This window comes from Trichechus manatus, unplaced genomic scaffold (assembly GCF_000243295.1).
Source record: "Trichechus manatus latirostris isolate Lorelei unplaced genomic scaffold, TriManLat1.0 scaffold00029, whole genome shotgun sequence".
Classification (NCBI taxonomy): domain Eukaryota; kingdom Metazoa; phylum Chordata; class Mammalia; order Sirenia; family Trichechidae; genus Trichechus; species Trichechus manatus.
The window spans coordinates 12,004,079-12,014,059 of record NW_004443965.1 but is presented as its reverse complement, the minus strand read 5'-3'; the positions used below and the strand labels follow the sequence as shown (position 1 = coordinate 12,014,059).

General features: G+C 39.5%; 1 pseudogene; it reads right to left on the bottom strand.

The window, feature by feature from the left end:
• Positions 1-8,225, bottom strand: part of LOC101341150 (vacuolar protein sorting-associated protein 29 pseudogene) — a 17,702-nt pseudogene extending 9,477 nt beyond the window's left edge.
• Between the last annotated feature and the right edge of the window lie 1,756 nt (positions 8,226-9,981).

The window sequence follows — 9,981 nt, the reverse complement described above, 5'->3', positions numbered from 1 at the left end:
ACCCCACCCCCTGACCGGTCTGAAGTTAGTTTGCCAGATGTGGAGCCTGGGTAGCCCCTACTTGCCCAGCTCTTTTGGAAAACAAAGGCGTCTTGATTACTTGGATTATGTTCAGAAACCAGAGTCAAAGACCAAGCCAAAGTTTTTGTCCCACACACAGGAACAAATGTATAAAACACTTTGCACAAATAGATTATTCTTTTCAGTCGTAAAGTCTTGTTCATCTTACATTTAGACATACCCCATTGCCTTTATAAGGAGCCCTGGTGGCACAGTGGTTAAGAGCTTGGCTGCTAACTAAAAGGTTGGCAGTTCAAATCTACCAGCCGCTCCTTGGAAACCCTGTGGGACAGTTCTACTCTATCCTATAGGGTTGCTGTGAATCTGAATCAATTTGACAACAGCGGGTTCTTTTTAATGCCTTTACAAGTAATTCCAAAGACAGAAACAGAGAGAGATGGTACAATGTATGTTTACAAAATCCTTATAAATGCGCATTTGTAAATTTACAGGAAAATATCCAGAACAATACTTACAAAATGATTAACTGATTTTATTTTTATTTTTTATTTTTTTGGATTTCACATATTTTTATTGAAAACAGACACAAAATAAATACCTCTTTTTTCTATAATAGGATAAACAATGCAACATGATTAAAGACAGGTAAGCACTGAAATTCTTTAAGATCAAGTGCCCAATCTCTCCTCCTCCTTTTATAGCCAATCTTCTTTAAATAATCAACAGATCTTCTTTTCCTCCCATTCAATCTTCAACCTAACCATTCTGACAGTGGTCCTCACAATTCCTCAGAAGCTGCTCTTGCAAGGGTCACAGATGAAAAGGGTGCTTGTTCACCCTATTATCAGAATTCTGGCAGCACTGGATTCTATTGACCGTGCCTTGAAACTTTCTTCTCCTGGTGTCTGTGGCTTTGCACTTTATCCACTGGCTGCTATCCTCCCCACTTCCAGGCTTCTAAATAAGTTCCATCTTAGATTCTCTTCTCTTCATATTCTCCATAAGTCATCCCACCCACACCTATGGCATGGCTTCTGTTCCCACATCAAAGTCTCCCAATTCTAACTGTAGACGTTCTTCCTAAATCTCAGAGTCATATATCCATTGCCTGTATTCAGTCCAGTCATGTCACATGTCCAAAATTCGTCTCTTTTCCCCTACTACGTGCTCCATCTTAGCAAATGGCGCCACCATTCACTCATTCACCAAAGCCAGATAATGGGAGCCATCCCTTTCCCAACCTTGCTCCTCTCTTCCTCTTCCTTTGCCTTCAACAGACCACCAAGTCAGCGGATTCTCTTGCTTAAAATCTCTCTCCATAGAGAATCCACAAGAAAGCTACTGGAACTAATAGAAGGATTCAGCAGTGGCAGAGTACAAGATGAACATACAAAAATCAGTTGGATTCCTCTACACTAACAAGGAGAATTCCAAAAAGGAAACCAAGAAAACAGTACCATTTACAATAGCCTCCCAAAAGACAAAATACTTAGGAACAAACCTAACCAGGGACGAAAAAGACTTACACAAAACACTACTGCAAGAAACCAAAGAGACCTTCATAAATGTAAAAACATACCATGCTCATGGACAGGAAGACTCAATTGTGAAAATGTCAATACCACCCAAAGCAATCCACAGATACAATGCAATCCTGATCCAAATTCCAACATCTTTAACGAGATGGAAAAACTAATCATCAACTCCACATGGACAGGAAAGAGCCCCCGACCAGCAAAATATCACTGAAAAAGAAGAACAAAGTACTTTACTACGTCATACTACCCAGTCTCAGAATCTACTACACAGCCACGGCAGTCAAAACAGCCTGGCACTGGCACAACAGACACACTGACCAATGGAACAGAATTGAGAACCCAGAAACAAATCCATCCATCTACGGACACCCGATCCTCGACAAAAGATCGAAGTCCATCAAACAGGGAAAAGACAGTCTCTTCAACAAACAGTTCTGGCAAAACTAACTGATTTTATTTTTGAGCCAAGAGAGATAGAGGAGTCAGTGACAAAAAAAAAAACAAAAACAAAACTTTGTCTTTTTATTTTATGTATTTCTAAACTGTTTACAATTTTAAATAAGTTTGTATTGCTTTTATAGAATTAAAAGAAAAAATAAAGCAAAATAATTTTAGTCAAGATTGTAGCATCACTGTTTAAAAGGTAAGGTATGACTGTGAACTGAATTATTGAAAATGTTGAAGAAGTGACATCCCCTGCCTTTGGTGGAGTGGGTGTAAAGCATGCCACATAAGAAATGGTTGAGAATAAACTGGGGCCATTTGGAAAAAGAGGATCCCGTGGCTCTGCTACTTTAAGGGCTGTAAGAAAAACAGCAAGTGCTTCTGAATAATTGGCTACTGAAAAAATTTGACCAAGCTTATTTTTCTTCTCCCAAATCAATAAATGAAAGAAAAAAAAAAAAACAACAACTATGACTTGGTGAATCAAATCCTCTATCAAAACCTGAGTCATTCTCTCAATGGAGGAAATTAGGAGAATGGATTAAAATGACTTTCATTATAATAATACTGGCTGCAGTTGCTGGGCATGTTCAATACACCAGAAGCTTAACCTGCACTGCTCTAAACCTCATGAGGATACTATAAAGTAGATGTGATTTCCCCTTGGTACAGAGCAGAAAATCAGGCAAGTCTCTGTGCAGCCAAAGCTGGTCCATCTTCTTTGTATTGCCTCATGTGAGGGAAGGAGGGAGGGAGAGCAGGGAGAGGCTTGAAAAAAATTACTACTTCCAGAGCAATGGTAGATTCTTGTAGTAAAAGCAATCAAAATGCACACGAGTTTTATGATAATTAGAAAGAGAGTTGTACTAGTAATTATAAGGATACTGTAATGACTGGGAACAGTTTTGGGGGGACATTTAAAGAACAAGCAGATAATTCTTCCTCTTCTGAACCCCTTTGCACCTATTATCTTGAACTATGATTGAACATATCATCTGGACCATGTTAGGGCTCAATAGAGATTTTGCACCAATAAATAAATTTGGACTGCTATCAAAATAGCAAGGAGCCCTAGTGCTGCAGTGGTTTAAGCAATTGGCTATTAACGGAAGGGTTGGTGGTTTGAACCCACCAGCCACTCCTCCGGAGAAAGATGTAGCAGTCTACTTCTGTAAAGATTTACGGCCTTGGAATCTCTATGGGGCAGTTCTACTCTATCTTGTATGGTTGCTGTGAGTTGGAATCGACTCAATGGCAATGGGTGTGTCAAAATAGCATTGGCTTTTTGCCTTGTAAAATAGGCATTTCTGTGTACTGTTAATCTCCCTTCGTGGACAGTGTCTTAATATCAATAGCCTCTTGCATTTACACAGCATTTTATGGTAGATTTTGCACACACTATTTTACTCACAGAAAGTCTATGAGGCTTGAAAAGCAAGTATTATTATCCCCATTTTGAGGACTTTGGGACTCCGAGGTCAATGGATTTGCCCAAAGTCACATAGCTAGCAAGTGGGAAAGCTTGAACTTGAATTAAGGATTTCTAACTTGACATCTGTTTTCTTTCAAACATGTAGATTCTTCTTAAGAGACATTTCCTTTTCTGATTCATCATTGCAGTTTAACACTGCCAAGCCCTATACCTTGCTCCTGATAAAGTTCCATAAATATCTGTTGGATGATTTTTATGAATAAATGACTGAGGGAGGGAAGAAATGAATGAAATTCTCCATACAAACGGCCTAATGAGGTTTGTATTTGAGCCATTTGACTTTCAGAGCTGGATGGAAAGTATTCTAGAAAATTCTTCCATCTACTCACATTTCATTTAAGTAAATGGCCTCCCAGAAGCCTCCAAAGAAGAAAGTTTTACTGCACTTTCCAGTTGAAGAGTATTTGTTTTTGGTTCTTTCAGAGGCCATAAATCTCTCTAATCAGTGCCTAATGTTTTTTGGGATGACTCTGAGCAAGCATCCCATTAATTGGAAGAAGAATGTTGTCATCTGCCACAGAGATTTCTCATTATGTTCCATCAAATTCAAAACGGAGTCCTTATTGGAATTCTTTTATGAACGGTGTAATTACACCACATCCTATGGTGTTTGGAAGTGGCACTCACAATTAGCATCTCTGTCAGAAGTGGGAAGTGATCCGTGCTAAACAGGAGCTAGGCCAGATGGGTCTAGCTAATACCCTCTCCCCACCCCCTTCAACTCCATTAAATTAAGCTATCCCTGTGTGTGTGTGCAAAATACATAAATCAATCTTTTACTTCTGTGCATATTAAAGAAATGCATCTGTTTCCATTAATTAAAAGTCAAGTGCTTCTGTTTACAATGATCAGGACAGAACAGATAATTATTCCAAAGGGTTCCAGAGAAGCAGATCTTGGTGAGATGCCACAGGCCTCGGGCAGGCTGGGCAGCAAGTGGAGCTCAGACATGAATCAGCTTTGTCCTTGGTGCCTGGGAGACAAAGGGCAGCAACCCAGCAAACCTAGGCCTCTACTTCATCACTGTGAAGTGGTACCATCCAGGCCAACCCACAGCCAATACTCCCCATGGGTGTATAGAACACAAGACCGTGCTCCAATGAGCAGGAGTCACTAGGCTGGCCAGTCATTTGGAGCAGCATAGACTTTATCTTGGGGTCTCTAATTTCCTCCTTACTGTGATAATTGTTTCTGATTTCCCCTTTCACTTCACTTCCTACCTCTTCCCACGTAAACATGTACATAATTTTTCAGGTATTCACTGTTCCTTGTTCCTATTCTTTCCTTCTCCATTCAAAGTTGTTCCTGTGTCATGTATCAGTCATTTACACCTTAGTGAAAAGTTCAGTCAATGTGACTCTCTCTCTCCTATTTTTTGTAAGCTTTGCTCCTCATTATGGGATAACAGATTTGTGCCTAATTAAGTAATTTTTCATATTTCCTTTTTATATATCAATATCCTTTTTCTATCATAAAATATATGTTGTAATAGACAAATCGGGGGAAATTTTAAAGGAAAAGTAGGGGAATTTCATCTTCAATCTTATCCCTTGGACTTGACTGCTGTAAATATTTTGGTGTATTTTTTTCCTTTTCTTTTCTACTTTTAAAGTTATGAAATGTTTTAGGTTTATAAAATTATAGACAATAATAAAATAAACACTCATATGTATATATTCTGTCATGGATTGAATTGTGTCCCCCCAAAATATGTGTCAACTTGGTTAGGCCATGATTCCCAGTATTGAGTGGTTATCCTCCATTTTATGATTATAATTTTCCTAAGTGTTATAAATCCTAATCTCTGCTTGTGGTTAATGAGGCAAGATTAGATTATGTTAAAGAGGATTAGGGTGGAATTGTAACACACTTACTAAGGTCACATTCTTGATCCAATCTAAAGGGAGTTTCCTGGGGTGTGGCCTGCATCACATTTTATCTTACAACAGATAAAAAGAAAGGAAAGCAAGTTAGGTGGTGGGAGGGGGGACGGGCCTCATACCACCAAGAAAGTGGTGTTGGGAGCAGAGCACATCCTTTGGACCTGGAGTTCCTGCAGGGAGAAGTTCCTAGTCCAAAGGAAGATTGATGACAAGGACCTTCCTTCGGAGGCAACAGACAGAGAAATCCTTCCCCTAGAGCTGGCGTCCTGAATTCAGACTTTCAGCCTACTGGACTGTGAGAGAATAAACTTCTCTTTGTTAAAGCCATCCACTTGTGGTATTTCTGTAATAGGAGCACTAGATGACTAAGACACTTTCAGTTCAAGAAATAAAGCATTGGATATATAATTCGAAACTCCTGGGTTTCCTTTACCGGTCTCATTTCCCTCCTTATTTACTACAGATAAGTCCAGTGAAACCTGTGAGAGCCGGAACTTGATGGGACTGCCTTGTTTTTCCGAGTTTCACAAGTTTTCTGCCTTTGACAAGGTGCAGTCTTACCACTTTTCTATTGCTATTTATTAGTAAAAATTATCTGAGTTTTCCTTCTCTGACATGTTTTGACCCTACACAAGTTCCAGCTTTTGCAGATTTTACTGTAGTATCTTAAATTTGGTGTTTATTGTTCTCATGCATTTTTTTTTATCTTTTTACTATAAGTGTATATATCTCTAAACAAAAGATGATATTGTTGCATACTTTCAAATTTCAAATGCATGGTACTACACTAGAGCTTACTTTTTTGCTCAAATTGTGATTTTGAAATTTAACCACATTAACATATGTAGAGCTAGGTCATTTACTTTGAGCATTGTGTAATATTCTGCTGATAAATAAATATACCAAAGTTTATTACCCATTCTCTTGGTAATGGGCATTTAGGTTGTTTCCAAGTCTCTTGCTATTACAAAAAGAATCTCAATGAACATGCATGCCATGCCTCCCAGTGTACATGTGCAAGAGTTCTCCTGGGGAAAAAGTCAGGTCCAATCCACTGTGACCACAGGGGCAGGGTCATAGAGGACAAACATGGCTGCCATGACCAACTCTGGTGGAAGGGAGGAGGTAGTGGTCAGAGAGGGATGGTTACGCAGTGATAGCCCAAAAATTGTCTTCTGATATTTGGAATCCATAGTCTAGGCAGTAGATAAGTCAGGGATTGATTATAAGACTGTTCAAAATAATATTACGTCAACCTTTGGCTCATGGCAATACACCAGAAAAAGCCTTAGAACAGTCAAGTAAGTATCATTCAGTCTAAACATTGAGGCTCATAAGGTTTAATCAGAAGAGGGATGATGTTGCTAGGGGCGGATTAACCAGTAAACAAGGTATGCACAGGTTTACATGAAGCAAGATATGTACGGGCTTACTTGTGTTTACTTACTAATCTGTAGTGCACAATTTCACATGAAATTGAAAAAGATGTGGCGAAACCCACATGAAATTGTGCACTACAGATTAGTAAGTAAACACAAGTAAGCCGTTGCATACCTCGCTTATTGGGTGAGCCGTCTCTCGACGTGGCCTCACCTGAAGCTCCTTACTCTCTCATTTTCGACATGTTTCTGATAAGCTTGGTTTCATTATTTACCTGTATTTGGGTCCCAGTATCTTTGTTCTGGGTGGCACAAATGGTTTGTGCTCCTCTACTAACCTAAAGGTTGGCAGTTCACACCCACCGAGCAGCCATGGAAGAAAGGCCTGGTGATCTACTTTCGTAAAGATTACAGCCAAGAAAACCCTATGGAGCAGTTCTACTCTGTAACACACAGGGTCACCATGAGTCAGAATCGACTCCATGGTAACAGGTTTGGTTTGTCTTTTTTTTTCTTTGTTCTTAAGCAAAATGCTTGCCCAGCTGGGCTCACAGGCTTGTTGTGAAGACAAATTTTGTGAAAGTTGGCCAAACCCTGGTTCTTCTGGCTCCCACCTTGCATGTTTCCTGCCTGGCAGTACCCTCTCCTTTCCTGGAACTCTTGCCTGGATGCCAGGCCAGTGCAGTATGAGGTTGAAGATAAGAATACTGATTTGACGTAGCTGACTTCTCTGGGCCTGCCTTTTTGGTAGAGGCTTTGCATGTCGTGGTTAGAGTACCTACTCAAGGGCCAGCAGCTGGGTTTGACGTCTGGCTCAAATATGTTCTAGTGGTGTGAGCTCTCTGGTCCTCGATTTACACATCTGTAACATGCGGATGATTATCCCACCTACCACTTAGATTTATTGGAATCATTAAATGAGTTAATTCACATAAAATACTTTAAAAAATACTTGGTATGTAGTAAGTGCTATATATTTTTAGACATTATTATTAAAATCCTTTCTGTATGCCCCCGTCTCAGCCCCAGCCTGTAAAAAAAAATAGATGAGAATTCACAAATTAGTTGAGAAAATAATTATGATTTGAGAGTAGAAACTTGAATAGTACAATGTGTCCCTGGCTTTCATACAGTATTTTAATGCTTCTGTTTTATTTTATTTTGAATGAGGTTTTATACCAATTTAAAATGGTTTACTTATTCTTTTAAACTTTGGTCTATGGCTCAACAAATAAATCATTTATGTTTGAAGTTCAGCAAATTGGTACAGTTTGCCTCTGCTTTTGATTCATGGCGTGGTTAGAGTCTCTGTGTTTCACAAATTTGGAGACAGTGTTAGTGACATTTTAGTAAGGTAGAGATGGCTGCCATCGAGTCAGTTCCAGCTCATGGAGACCTTACGTACCTCAGAATGAATCATTGCTTGGTCCTGCATCATTCTCATCATTGCTGGCATATTTGAGCCCATCGTTGTGGCTATTGTGCCAAGCCATGCCCTCACTGGCCCTCTACTTTAACAAACATGATGTCCTCCTCCAGCAAGTGAACCGTCCTGATGATGTGCCCAAAGCAAGTGAGTCTGACAATGTTCTGTTGTGATCCATAAAGTTTTTACTGGCTAATTTTTGGAATTAGATTGTCAGGTCTTTCTTCTTAGTCTGTCTTAGTCTAGAAGCTCTGCTGAAACCTGTCCACCATGGTTGACCCTGCTGGTATTGGAAATACTGGTGGCATAGCTTCCAGCAGTACAGCAACACACAAGCCACCACAGTACAGCTAACTGAGAGACAAGTGGTGGAATGTTTTAGTAAAGTTATAAATACATAAATAAGAGCTATACCACATCCGCCACTGTCTTAGGCTGGGTTCTCTAGAGAAGCAAAACCAGTGAAGCATAGATATATATAGAGAGATTTATATCAAGGAAATGGTGCACACTGTAGTAAAGGCTGGAAAGTCCCAAGTCTGTGGGTCAGGCTTCAGGCTAGAGGCTTCTTCTAACTTATTATGACTTACATAGCTGCAGTGGCTGATGAACCCAAGATCAGCAAGTCAGACGACAGGCTGCTGGCTCATGGGCTGTGGAAGCTAATGAATGAACCCAAGATTGACAGGTAAGATGGCAAGCTGTTGGCTCAAGTCCTAAGAACTGGAGTTCAGATGATGATGAGCTGAATGCAGGATCCAGAGCAGAGCAAAAGCCAGCGAGCTTTGCCAGAAAGTCCATATATGTTGGATGCAGGCCATACCTCCAAGGAAATTCCCTTTGAACTGATTGGCTGCTCATAGCAGATCTCATCACGGAGGTGATTACATTATATCAGATCTCATCATGGTGGTATTACATCATTACATAACTTGCAAACCACTGAGAATTGTGGCGAAGGCAAGTTGACACACAAGCTTAACCATCACACCCATTCCATTCCCAAGCCTGATGAGGGGTCCTGCTTTAGGGAAATCAAGTTACCATTTTTTTAAAATTATAAAAAGGCCCTTATTTAATACCACCTGTGCAATGTTTCCAGGAAGTCACAGAGCAATCGTATTCTAGTGGCAGCTGGATGGTTGGAGTGGCAATTTAGTAAGTGGTAAAAAATTCACATTTACTCTTTGGCAAATACATTTTTAAATGTTATTTGATGCAAAATCTCCCATTTTTCTTACAATATTTTGGACTAGGCTGGGAAGCAGGAAGGATGAGTTGCTTAGTTAGAGTCAGTGAGAGCATCTTTGTTCTTCAGGCATCCTAATAAAGCAGCCCATATAGGAGTCGTGCCCCTTCTCCTTGGCACACAGGTGTCTCTGGCCTCTTCTGATCATTTTCATATATGACCATAATTTTTATATAATTGTAATCATAATATGTATACATAATACATACTGTTTTTTAGTCTGCATTTTTCACTGATCACAAGCAATTTAAAAATATTTCTATAAGGTTCTCACATTTCTCCTTGAAAGCTGTTGTGTGATATTTAATCTTCTAAATTCAGCATTAGTTTATTTGGTCCTATCATTGGACGTTTTCCAATATTTTTCTACAAATGCCTTTGTACATGTAGTTTTTGGTTCTTCTTTTTCTTCTTTTGGATTGTTCTCTTGAGATCATTTCCCAAGGTTGGGACTACTAAATCAAAGGATGTGAACATTTTTGTGGTTTTTATTACATAGTGCTGTTTTGACTTCCAAAAAACATCAACGAACATATAGTTGTGGAGGTG